The sequence below is a fragment of the Panthera leo genome, chromosome D3 (assembly GCF_018350215.1).
Source record: "Panthera leo isolate Ple1 chromosome D3, P.leo_Ple1_pat1.1, whole genome shotgun sequence".
In the NCBI taxonomy this organism is placed as follows: Eukaryota; Metazoa; Chordata; class Mammalia; order Carnivora; family Felidae; genus Panthera; species Panthera leo.
Genome location: NC_056690.1, coordinates 53873455 through 53886963, shown reverse-complemented (window position 1 = coordinate 53886963; position 13509 = coordinate 53873455). Strand labels below are relative to the sequence as shown.

Sequence of the window (13509 nt, the reverse complement as noted above, 5' to 3'; positions counted from 1 at the left end):
ATCAAGCAGAATATAAGCTTCATGAAGGCAGAGATTTTTGTTTTTTTCATTGATACATCATAAGCACTAGAACATATCTAGGTTAGTCATTTAATTTATATTGTTGAGCTATGAATGAATCAAATTTCGAAATGAGGTATGGGAAAAGAATTTAAAGGAGAGATACTATAGGGGCACTTGGGTGGCTCAGTCGGTTGAGCATCCAACTTCGGCTCAGGTCATGATCTCATGGTTTATGGGTTCAAGCCCCGCCTCGGGCTCTGTGCTGACAGCTTGCTCAGAGCTTGGAGCCTGCTTCAGATTCCGTGTCTCCTTCTGTCTCTGCCCCTCCTTCACTCGCGCTCTCTCTCTCTGTCTCTCAAAAATAAATAAATGTAAAAAAAAAAAAAAAAACTTAAAGGAGAGGTACTATAAAGAAAAAAGAAAAGAGACTAAGTGAAGAGTATTTGGGGAGAATTTCAAACAGTTAACTTAAACCAGATTGTAGATTGTGTAATGGAGACTAGTGGAAAATTGCATTGATTTCCATGCTAAGGAATTCATTATTTTTATAGTGTGCAGAAATTGGTAAATTCCAAAGAACAAAAGAACAAAACAGTACACACAATTTATAGTTTTCAAAAATAACACTCAACTTCTAAGATTATCAAATATTTCTCCTTATGTTCTTGTATTCCTATGGACAAGAAAACGGTCTGCCACCATTTTTATAGTGGAAGAAAGTTGATGAAATTAATCTTCCTGTGTTCAAAACTTCACTAATATTTGGACCAGAGAAGCTAAACTCGCAAGTGTCTGGCTTCATTACAGAAGCACAAGATATGAACAGAGATTCAGTTAGAGATTCAATATTGGAAGACAGTGAAAATATGTAACATTGTTGGGAATAAATATCTCCTAAAAAAAGACAGATTGTCAAATTATCAAGGTACAACTGAAAAGAACTTTGAATGGAATGTGTTAATAGATTGGGAAAAAAATCTTTAAAGGAAAATTACTCATGAATTAGTGGGGGACAGAATCAGATTTCAAGAGTTCAGATAAAGATAGCATGATCCCCAGACCAAAGACATTAAAAACAAAAAAGGTATTAGAAAGGAAATTTTAATAATGTTATCATAAACCGATCTCAGTAAGAAAGGAAAGTGGGAAATAATTAAAGAAATCAAAGTACCAGCATGTCTGAATAACATCAATTTTTTTTAATGGGATCAGTCTTGTATATGGAATGTATAGAAGAATAAAAAGCAGTGATGGTCTAAAACTCTTAAGAATCCTTTCAAGATGGTTAGTGCCCCCAAATAGCTAAGATTATTTTAAAAATTCTGAATATATTTTTTAACTTTTTATTTTTATTTTTTTAAAGTTATTTATTTATTTTGAGAGAGACAGAAAGAGTGCTAGTGGGGGAGGGACAGAGAGAGAGGGAGAGACAGAGAATCCCAAGCAGACTCCGCAGGGTCAGTGCACGGAGCCCAACGCCAGGCTTGAACTCTGAAACCATGAGATCACGATCTGAGCTACAATCAGGAGTCAGATGTTTAACTGACTGAGCCACCCAGGCACCCCCCCCCCCGTTTTTGTTTTTGTTTTTTAACTTTTTAGAGATATATTTGGAACAAGGGGGAAAGAGATGGGTTTTCTGTTTGGGACACAAAGTATCACTTACTCCAGTGGTTCTATACTTCAAGGTGCATGGGAATCACCTCAAGGCTTTGTTAAAACACAGATTGCTAACCCCAACTTCAGAGCTACTGTATCAGAAGTCTGGGTTAAAACTTTGCTTTTCTAGGGAGCCTGGGTGGCTCGGTTGGTTAAGCATCTGACTCTTGGTTTCAGCTCAGCTCACGATCTCATGGTTCGTGGGTTCAAGCGCCCTGCGTTGGGTTCTGTGTTGACGGCGTGGAGCTTGCTTGGGATTCTCTCTCTCTGTCCCTCCCCTACTCACGCTATCTCTCTCTCTCTCTCTCTCAAAATAAATAAATAAACTTAAAAAAAAATTGTATTCCAAAAAAGAATTTGCTTTTCTAACAGATTTCCAGATAATGTTGAGACCGCGAGGCCAGGCACCACACTCTGAGACACACTGTGAGATTTATTGCATATCTTGGTTTGAGGTTCATAAGAAGTAGACGCTGATCCAAGGACTCAAGTGTTAGTACTTAGTTTAATTGGGAAGCACAGAAAACAGCTGTCGGGGAGGTGGGACGTGAGTGCTCTGAGAGCATAGGGACGTCAGGACGCCCGTGAACAAATAAGGTGAGAAGTGAGCTTTCAGATGATTAGATCGTAGGTAGCTAGCCGGGGAAGGGCATGAGGGGGGAGGTGTCCTATGTTGAGGAAACAGCATGTGTGAAGACTGTGTTGGGGATGCATGTGGCAACTTCAGGGGATGGGAATCTGTGGCTCTCCCACCCTGCTCTCTAGTAAGGAGGGTGGTGTTAGATGAGGCTGGGAAGGTTAAAGAAGAAGCAAACCGGGGAAGTCTGCAGCCACGTTAAGAACTTTTTTTCTTTTTCTCATGAGAACACTGGATGATTTTAACCAGCAAATGATGACCACCTGGAGGATATGTATACTAAGGGGAGCAAAAGCAGATTCAGGAAGACTGATTGCGGTCCACAAGTAGGGATGATGTCTTTGGGTAGTGGGAGGAGAGTAGACAGGAAGAAAAGCAAAGAACTATTTAGGAGATAAAATAAACAGCATTTGATAATGAATTGGATATGTGATGTAAGGAAAAGACAAGTTCCAAGGATGACTCCCAGGCTTTTTCGGCTTAGGCAAGTGCTAGAAGGTACTATGATTCTGGGTTCTGGAACACGGAAACCTCAGTGTGAGGAGAAGATAGCTATCGTGAACTTAAGGTGCCTGCAAGACAATCAGAGATGCTAAGCAAATAGACATACAGGGCCGGTGCTCAGAGGAGAGGCACAGAGGAAAATTTGAGATCGGTTAACATAAAGATGGTACCTGAAACCTGCACAAATATGATCACTGATGTGCAAAGATGAGATCTCTGATTAGGGACAAAGAATGCAGCGAGAAAAGAGGAGGGGATCGGACTGAGCCTTCCAGAACTCTAGCATGTAAGTAAGTGCCTGGTCGAAGACGGTGAGCCAGCAGGGAAGGAGTAGGAGGGGAATCTAAGGAAAACCAAGGAGAGTTGAGTGTCACATATGCCGAGAGAAAGCAGTAATTCAACACAGTAAAATAAAACAAGTACTAACTAGCTCCGAGACCGCCATCTAGGAAATAAGGGACTTTTCAGAATTAAGATTCTCAGGATATAAACCCTGACTTCCATCTTTTCTACTAAGGAAAATAATACTTAATATACACTTAGTTACTAGAGAAATTGAAGCTCAGATACATGAATACAAGTAAATAATATTTCATGTGTATTCATATCTCTAGTTCCAGAAAACTGAGTCTCAGTATAAGAGGGACAACCCCATGACAATGGTGACAAGGACAGCTGTTGGCTGAGAGCCTCCCATGTGAAAGCTTCATATCCAATCATCAGGTGGCATGAAAACAATGAAAGGGATGCCCAAGCTCTGAGAATCCACTTCTGCTAAGGTTCACCGAGCCAACTCCACAGCACCGCGTGCTCAGACCTCATTCCTTCTTTTCTTGCTCTGGGTCTGCTTCCGGGACTAACATGTCCGTCGCCGAACCACAGCACTGCAGTTCATCTCTTCCCTCTTGGCTCAGTGCTTTTGAACTGGTCATACATGAACTGACCTCTGGCTTCACCTCAAGATTTTGATTTTTGGACCTGGCTCCACAGATAACCCAAGATAGACAACGCCGAGGGCCCAGCCCTGTCATGTTCCCAAGGTGGGCTGAATATCAATCTATGACGATCGTGACAATAATCACTTTTAAATTTGTGATGTTATCAAGGAACTACCACAAATAATCCTTGAGCAATGATAAGGGCAAGACAAGAGACAAGCCTGTAAGTCCCAGGTTTCTTTTATTGTTTTTAAGTGATCTCTATGCCCAACCCATGGGGCTTAAATTTTATTTTAATGTTTTTATTTTATTTTTGAGAGAGAGAGTGTGAGTCGGGGAGGAGCAGAGAGAGAGGGAGGCAGGAGATCCGAAGGGAGCTCTGTGCTGACAGCAGAGAACCTAGGGGCTCAAACTCACAAACCGTGAGATCATGACCTGCCAGACACTTAACCGGCTGAGCCACCTAGGCGCCCCATGCCCAGCGTGGGGTTTGAACTCATGACCCAGAGATCAAAGGTCACGTGCTCCAACAACTGAGGCAGCCAGGTGCCCCCAGTAAGTCCCAGGTTTAGAATAACAAAGGGACAGGCCTTGATTTCATGTGTACATTTCCATCCCTGGATTAAATAATGCGATGTCTTAAACCCAACTCAAACTGTTATGAAATAAATATAACCTTTCCTGTATTCTAGCTTTCATTAACCTCAGATCAACTTACCTCCTTAACATCATATTTGGCTACATCACATAGTAAGCTGCAGGGTCATTTATCAGAAATCTGAAAGGAATAAGCCTGACATTGAACTTCACTTCTGTTTAGACATGCTTGCACTGAAAAGTGTTGTACTCATGATATCATAGGCCCTCAATAAACACCAACCACTCAGTGCCTAAGAAACCCTATCTGGATCAAACTGCTGAATTTTGTGCAAGAAATACTTCTTCAGAACCAGAATGTCCTCCCTAATATTCTTTTTTTTTTTTTAATTTTTTTTTTTTTAACGTTTATTTATTTTTGAGACAGAGAGAGACAGAGCATGAATGGGGGAGGGTCAGAGAGAGGGAGACACAGAATTGAAACAGGCTCCGGGCTCTGAGCTGTCAGCACAGGGGCCCGATGCGGAGCTCGAACTCACGGACCGCGAGATCGTGACCTGAGCGCAGTCGGCGCTCAACCGACTGAGCCACCCAGGCGCCCCCTCCCTAATATTCAAGAATATAACAAACAGAAGAAATAAAAACCTCCAGCTCTATTGAAATCATACACCTATCACTAATGAAGAGGATACAACATCCCACATGCAGACACCTTTAAGTATTCTTAATAGAACCAACTTTCCAAAGACAGAGGCAGAGTTCTCTGGAAATTACCAGTGAGAATTATGTTGCTTGACAAAATTCTAGAGTAGCTGGCTTGTAAGCAATTAGAAAATGGTACAATAAAGGACCCACTGTATAGTCACTAAGTCAAATTGAACTGAATACGTTTCTTTTTTGAACACATTTACTGGACCAGTAGATTGAGAACTGTTAGGCTTGTGAACAATGTGCAAGAGCTGGAGACTAGACGATTTAAATGTATTCATAAGTGGTTTGATAACCATACTCTATTATTAATGGATGAAACCTGACTAAAGCCGTCTTTAATGGTTTGCTGCTGGGCTGGTTTTGTCCTGTGCAACAAGGTCAAGGCCTCATTTATCCAATTTGCAAATACATCTTGGAGTGATAGCTAATATGTTGAATGCCAAAATTAAAATTCAAAACATGTATGCAGCAACAAGGAGCCAAAACTGAAAAAGAAAATTCACTAGTCATAAATGGAAGGTCCTAAATTATGAAAAACATTTTAGAGGTTATAACTGATATAAATTGCTATCAATGTTCGTATACCTGAGCAATTTGGTTTTCTTTAATTTATTCTTAAGTTGGCTAACATACAGTGTAGTCTTGGCTTCAGGAGTAGATTCCAGAGATTCATCACTTACATATAACACCCAGTTCTCATCCCAACAATTGCCCTCCTTAATGCTCATCACCCATTTTCCCCACCCCCATCAACCCTCAGTTTGTTCTCTGTATTTAAGAGTCTTTTATGGTTTGCCCCACTCTCTGGGTTTTGTTTTTTTTTTGACATTCATTTATTTTTGAGGAGAGAGAGAGAGAGAGATCTTATGGTTCACCCCCCACTCTGGTTTTATTATTTTTGAGAGAGAGAGAGAGAAAGAGAACAGGGAGGGGCAGAGAGAGGGGGAGACACAGAATCCCAAGCAGATTCCAAGTTCTGAGCTGTCAGCACAGAGCTGGACACGGTGCCCCAACCCACGGACTGCGAGATCATGACCCGAGCCGAAGACGAACACTTAACCAACTGAGTTACCCAGGCGCCCCTCCCCTCTGTTTTTATCTTATTTTTCCCTATGATCATCTGTTAAGTTTCTCAAATTCCACATATGAGTGAAATCATATGATATCTGTCTTTCTCTGACTTAGTTTGCCTAGCATAATACCCTCCAGTTCCATCCATGCTGTTGCAAATGGCAAGATTTCATTCTTTTTCATCGCCAAGTAGTATTCCATTATATATATATGAATAAAATAAAATATATAAAATGGAATACTAGGCGATGAAAAAGAATTCCATTATATAGTATTCCATTTTATATATATATATATATATATATATATATATATATATGAATAAAATAAAATATATAAAATGGAATACTGCTTGGTGATGAAAAAGAATGTATATATATATATAAATATATATATATAATGGAATACTACTATATGTATACATATATACCACATCTTCATCAGTTGATGGACATTTGGGTTCTTTCCAATTTGGCTATTGTTGATACATTGAGCAATTCTGATTAAAATATGGTTTCTAATATAATCATACAACAGTACCAAATCGTTCTGCATTGGTCAGAAAAAAACTTAAGGGGCACCTAGGTGGCTCAGTCAGTTGGGCGGCCAACTCTTGGTTTCTGCTCAGGTCATGATTCCAAGGTCATGGGATCAAGCCCCACATCAGGCTCCTTGCTGAGTGTGGAGCCTGCTTGGGATTCTTTCTCTCCCTCTCCTTGTTCCCCTCCCCAGCTCATGCTCTCCCTCTCTCTTTCTCTCAAAATAAATAAATAAACTTAAAAAGAAAAGAAAAAAGAAAAAATTTAAAGCACTATATCCCAGTCATGGAGCCAATAATTCAGAGCATTAAAAAAACTGAACTGGGATCAGCTAATGAAGACCAAAAAGGTAAGTGACACTAAAACCAGGTCATGAGGAATGACTGAAGAAAACGATGAAGTTTAACTTGAGATGAAGTCAAAATCTTCCTGATATTGCAAGAGTTTCTTATTTTATGAATTCAAAAGCAGAGGCACCTACATACTCAATGCTATCCTTATTGAAATTCCAATGGCATTTTCCACAGAAATAGAAACAATCCTAAAATCTACATGGAATCACAAAAGAACCTGAACAGCCAAAACAATCTTAAGAAAGAACAAAGCTGGAGGCATCACACTCCAATTTCAAACTATATCACAAAACAATAGTAATCAAAATAATATAGTATTGGCATGGAAACAGAGACATAGAACAATGGAACAGAATAGAAAGCCCAGAAACAAACCCACATACATGGTCAGTTAATTTACAACGAAGGAGCCAAGAATATATCGTGGGGAAAGGACAGGCTCTTCAATAAATGGTGTTGGGGAGGGGCGCCTGGGTGGCTCAGTCGGTGGAGTGTCTGACTTCGTCTCAGGTCATGATTTCATGGTTCATGAGTTCCAGCCTCGCATCAGGCTCTGTGCTGACCAAGCTCAGAGCCTGGAGCTTGCTTCAAATTCTGTGTCTCCCTCTCTCTGCCCCTCTCCCACTCACATTCTGTCTCTCTCTCTCAAAAAATAAACACTAAAAAAATAAAAATAAAAAATACATAAATGGTGTTGGGGAAACCGGACCACTATCTTACACCATACACAAATATTAACTCAAAATTTAAAGCACTTGAACATAAGACCTGAAACCATAAATCTCCTGCAAGAAACCATAAATGGAAAGTTCCTTGATATTTGTCTTGGTGATAATTTCTTTTATTTGATACCAAATGCAAAGGTAACAAAAGCAAAAAGTAAGTGGGATTAAAACAAAACTCCCATACAGCAAAGGAAACTATTAATAAAATGAAAAGGCAACCTACTGGGAGAAAATATTTACAAACCATGTATCTGATAAAAATTTAACATCCAAAAGATATGAAGAACTCATAGAACTCAATAGCAAAAAAAAAAAAAAAAAAAAAAAATCCAATTAAAAAATAAGCAGATCTGAATAGATGTTTTTCCAAAGACAAGAAAGTAGCCAATGGGTAGGTGAAAAGATGCTCTCTAATCATCAGGCAAATCAAAGCCACAATGAAACATCACCTCATATGTGTTAGAATGACTATTATATATATATAAAAAAAGTAACAAGTATATTGTGACCTATCATGATGAGCATTTCATAATGTATGTAATTATCAACTCCTGATGTTGTACACCTGAAACTAATATTGTAGTCAACTATACTTCAATTAAAAAAAATTAAAAAGGGGTGCCTGGATGGCTCAATCAGTGAAGCATCTAATTCTTGATCTTGGCTCAGGTCATGGTCTCACAGTTCGTGAGTTTGAGCCCCGCATCGGGCTCTGAGATGACAGTGTGGAGCCTGCTTGCAATTCTCTCTCTCTCTCACTCTCTCTCTCTCTGCTCCTACCTTACTCATGCTCTCTCTCTCTCTCAACATAAAAAAATAAACTTAAAAGATTTTTAAAAAATTAGACAGGTAGGTAGGTGTTGGTGAGATGTGCAGAAAAGGGAACTCTTGTGCACTGTTGGTGGGAATGTAAATCAGAGCAGCCACTGTGAAAAACAGTATGGAGTTTCCTCAAAAAATTAAAACAGAACTGCCATATGACCCAGCAACTCCACTTCTGGGTATATATCCAAAGAAAATAAAATCAGGATCCCAAAGATATATCTGCGCTCCCATGTCATTGCAACATTATTATAGTAGCCAAGACATGGGACAACTTAAGTGTTTACACACACACACACACACACACAGGAATTATTCAGCCACAAAAAAGAAGAAAATCTTGCCATTTGTAACAGGGATGGAACTTGAGGGCATTATGCTAAGTGAAATAGGTCAGAGAGAGACAAATGCTACATAATCTCACTTCTAGGTGGAATCTAAACAAAAGCCAGGGGTGCCTGGGTGGCTCAGTTGGTTAAGCATCCAACTCTTGATTTTGCCTCAAGTCATGGTCTCATGGTTCGTGAGTTCCAGTGCTGGGTCAGGCTCTGTGCTGACAGTGTGGAGCCTGCTTGGATTCTCTCTTTCCCTCTCTCCCCGTTTCTTTCTCAAAATGAACATAAACAATCAAACGAACCAAAAACCAAACTTATAAATTGAGAACAGACTGGTGTTTGCCAGAAGAGGGGGAGATGGGCAAAACAGATGAAGGTGGTCAAACAGTACAAACTTCCAGTTATAAAATGAGTAAGTCGGGGCGCGCCTGGGTGGCCCAGTCGGTGAGGCGTCTGACTCCTGATTTCAGCTCAGGTCAAGACCTCACGGTTCATGGGATTGAGCCTCATGTTGGGCTCTGCACTGACAGTGTGGAGACTGCTTGGGATTCTCTCTCTCTCCCCCTCTGCCCCTCCCCCGCTCTCTCTCAAAATAAATAAATGCTAAAAATAAAATGGGTAATTCATGGGGATGTAATGTACAGTATGGTGACTATAGTTAATATTGTATTGTATGTTTGAACTTTGTTAAAAGAATTCATCTTAGAAGTTCTCATCATGAGAAAAAAACGCAACTGTGTGTGGTGACGGATGTTAACTAGACTTATTGTGGTGATCATTTCACAATATATACAAATATTTCATGACTATACCTGAAACTAATGTTATGTCAATCATATCTCAAAAACACATAATCACAGGTGGTGATCCTGTTACCTTTGATCAGACTAAAATATAGAATCATGATGTTGTCTTGTGGAGATTGCTTGGATGTGATATGCCATAGCCTGAAAACATTCTGGAAAATCTCAGTAGCTCAGAAAAGTGCTCTTCCACTCAGCCCCGCAGCACTACCTTCACAGACTTAATTCCTATTTTCTTTTTGCTAAATCATCATCTCTGTTCAGCTTAGTCTTCCCCATAAACTGCTGGAGTTCTGCAGGTTGCCAACTAAAGACATAGCTTAAGTTCCAAAAGGGAGGTTGGGAGGGAGGGAGGGAGGGAGGGAGGGACGGAGGAAGGAAGGAAGGAAGGAAGGAAGGAAGGAAGGAAGGAAGGAAGGAAAGAAGGGACGGAGGGAGGAAGAAAGGAAGTTCTTGGGAACTTATATCTCCCTAATCTGGTATACAATACTTGTTTTTCTGCAGAATCCCTAAAGCACCTTCTTGAGGTATCTAAATTTCAAAAAGCTCCAGCTAGGAGACAGAAATGAAGTCCCCCACAACAAACAGGTAGAGAGTGGAAGCATGTGTGGATTGATAATCAAGACTTTAAGTACAAAATTTTTAAAAGAAACTGCATACCAAGTTGCCTAAGGATGCTACCTTAGTAGGATGTTTGTTGGAAGCTTTTTTTTTTTTAAAGGAATAAATTAATAAATACATAAATTTGTGTTAGGAAACCTCTTGCTTAGGTGGAGGAATAGATAACAGGTAGGAAGTGTGTCAGTTCTACAAAAACATTTTCTATGAATATTTTGTTCTAAATATAAGAAAACTGTTTTCTTATATTTAGGATCATAATTATGGCAGAATTTTTTTACACCAATAATTTGAGTGTAATGGGGTCCTGTGACCAAAAAGTTTGAGAATTGTTGGTCTAATGAACCTAAAATCACTTTATAAACATAAAAAAAAAAAAAAAAAGCTTCAAAAGTGTATTATATCAATTGTATCTAGAAACAGGAAAACAAAGTTAGATGAAGTAATATTCTCAATACTACTGAATAACCCAAACTTATATAAGTTATTCAAGTGATCTGTTAATGTTTCAAAGTAAGTTTTCTCCTAGACAGTGGTTTCTTCAAGTTAATTGCTGGCTAAGAACCAGGCAGTTAAAAATAAAGTGGGTGATAATGCACATGAGGATTATAGTTAACACTGCAGTATGGTATCTTTGAAAGTGGGGAGAGTAAATCACAAGCATTCTCATCACAAGAGGGGAAAAAAAACCCTGTTTTTTGTATCTACAGGAGATGACGGAGGTTAACTAAACTTACTGTGGTAATCATTTCACAATGTAGGTCATTTTGCTGTATACCTTAAACTTACACAGTGCTGTACATCAACTATATCTCAATAAAACCGGGGAGGAGTGTAGGGGGTTAAGTTTCTCATCAATAAAGAAATCCTGGACATATATCTGATTGCTCAGTAGGATTATGAGCTGATTATTCTTTATAAGGATTATACTTTAAAAAATATATATTTTTAAGTTTTATTTGAGAGACAGAGACAGCATGAGTGGGGGAGGGGTGGAGAGAGAGGGAAAGAGAGAATCCCAAGCAGGCTCTGAACTGTCAGCTAAGAGCCTGATGTGGGGCTCAAACACACGAAACCAGATCATGACCTGAGCCAAAACGGAGAGTGGGACGCTTCACCGACTGAGCCACCCACGTGCCCCCCCCCCTCCGCCCCCCCTTTTAAAGTAGGCTTCTGTCCAGCGTGAAGCCCAACACAGGACCAGAACTCACGACCCTGAGATCTGACCTGAGCTGAGATCAAGAGTCAGGTGCCCAACCAACTGAGCCACCCAGGCACCCCAAAGATATTTTTACTTAGAAGTCCTCATTACCTGAAGTATTTGTACTTCCTGGAGACAAACACAAGGACTCAGATGTTCCTGCAAAAGTTGCAGATAACAAAGACTACTAACCTTTTAGAACCTGTATGCTAAAAGGAAAGAAACATTATGCCAGACTTTCCTAGTAGGATTTGAGAGAACCTGACAGATATAAACATAATTGGTAGAGGTGTACTGAATACACAGTAACAGTAAGATAACAGGCTGTGTTCCAAGAATTTTGTGTATAAACTCACTCAATCCTCAGACCCACAAATCTGAGAGGCTAAGTAATTTGTCCAAAACCATGGATCAGCCTGCAGAATCATCAAAACCAGGCTAACCTGAGAAACTAGTCTTGGTTGTTTTAAACACTTTCAGTATCTCTTCTTGTGTATTCACAGTAACTCCCCTTTTTAGTTTCTGTTGGTAGCATTAGACTCAACTCCCAGGGAAAATAGTCCCTACACTTATTAAAATCCACTGCCTACAAAATGCCTTGGAAAAAAGAACATCCCACACATAGCTTATGAGAAAGGTCAGGCAAAAGCTGTGGAAGGTCATTGGTTACCCTGTCCACCTGTCTTTCCGCAGCTATCATGCGGGGAAGGCCAGCCAGTTTTCAGCTTTTACCTAGATCTGGCACCTACAAGTGCCAGCATACATGAAAGAACCACTTGCAATGCATCTAACATTCACACATATTAAAAAGTAGCTTGAGAAGCTACTTTTTAGCTTTTTTGTTCTGGACAAAAGACAAGTTACTGTAGGCTGCTTTTGACTAAATTAAAACCTACATATAAAAATCTCAAAACAATGTTGAGCAAAAGTAGTCAGATTTTTACTGTGTGTCCTTTCCTATAAAGCATAAAAGCAGGCAGAATCTGTGGTATTAGAAGTTAGTGGTGGTGGCCAGTTGTGACTGCAAGTAGAAATTAGGGGATTTCTGGGATTCTAGTCATGTTTTCTCTTGATCTAAGCTCCAATTACAACAGGCAATTGTTCACTTTGTGCACATTATCATGCGTTGTTTTGCATTTGACAGGAAATGTCTTCATTCACGTTTCAGGTGTTTCTTCTTCCCTTGCACAGAGTGGCTGTAACTCATCTGATTAGGTCTCCTCCACATTCACTCCCTTTCCCTGATCATCTTGAATTCTGTAATGGTAGATCCCTCACCATTGTACTCTCAAGAGTTCCTATTAATACAGGAAACTGTACAGTATAGTTTAATGCAAGTTTGTAAGTTAACGTACATAATGCAATATTTTTTTTTAATTTCAGGGATGTGAGTGCGTTGACTGTCCCTTCTCTCAGCCCCAGGATTGGACAACTGATGTTGGATTAGGAGGGAATCAGGTGGTAATACCCATTTTCTTGAGGCTCCTGTATTCTAATTGCTTAACTCCTCTCCATTCCACACCTTTTTTCAAAATTGTATTACATAATAGAAAATTATATTGACACTAAGTGGTATCATGGAATGAGTACTTTATTCATATTTCTATTATGAGTTTTATACTACATGTATTTACATGTTTTCTGGGTCACACCTTCTACAAAGGCTAAAATGTCATCACCTCCTCAAAGGGTTTATTCTTTGAGTAGCAGCCCTATTGGATTTCTATAAAAGTTATGATTCAATGAAGATAACTGATACTTGTAACAGCAGCCCAAAAGATACCTGACATTGTACTTGGCAATATGTTCTTACAGCCCTGATATCTTACTTAAGGGTAATTTCTCCATATAAAAGTGTTTATTAACCAGTTAACTAGCTTTCTGCCTGGTTGCTAACAGGGCTTGGAAATCTTGCTGCATAAACACTTGACAGAATAGCCTTCTAAATTGACTTACCACTTGAAATAAAATGGGGTTATCAAGTTAAATCCAA

At 39.5% G+C, this 13509-nt stretch overlaps 1 long non-coding RNA gene across 2 annotated transcripts in view; it reads left to right on the top strand.

The window, feature by feature from the left end:
* LOC122204197 overlaps positions 1–13260 on the top strand; it is a 32766-nt gene extending 19506 nt beyond the window's left edge. The window contains exons 3-5 of one of the 2 annotated variants that reach the window (XR_006195546.1): positions 3418–3843; positions 10202–10285; positions 12900–13260. This is a non-coding gene — a long non-coding RNA (uncharacterized LOC122204197). The remainder of the gene's footprint in view (positions 1–3417; positions 3844–10201; positions 10286–12899) is intronic. The other variant, XR_006195545.1, reaches the window with a different exon arrangement.
* The last annotated feature ends 249 nt before the right edge of the window (positions 13261–13509 follow it).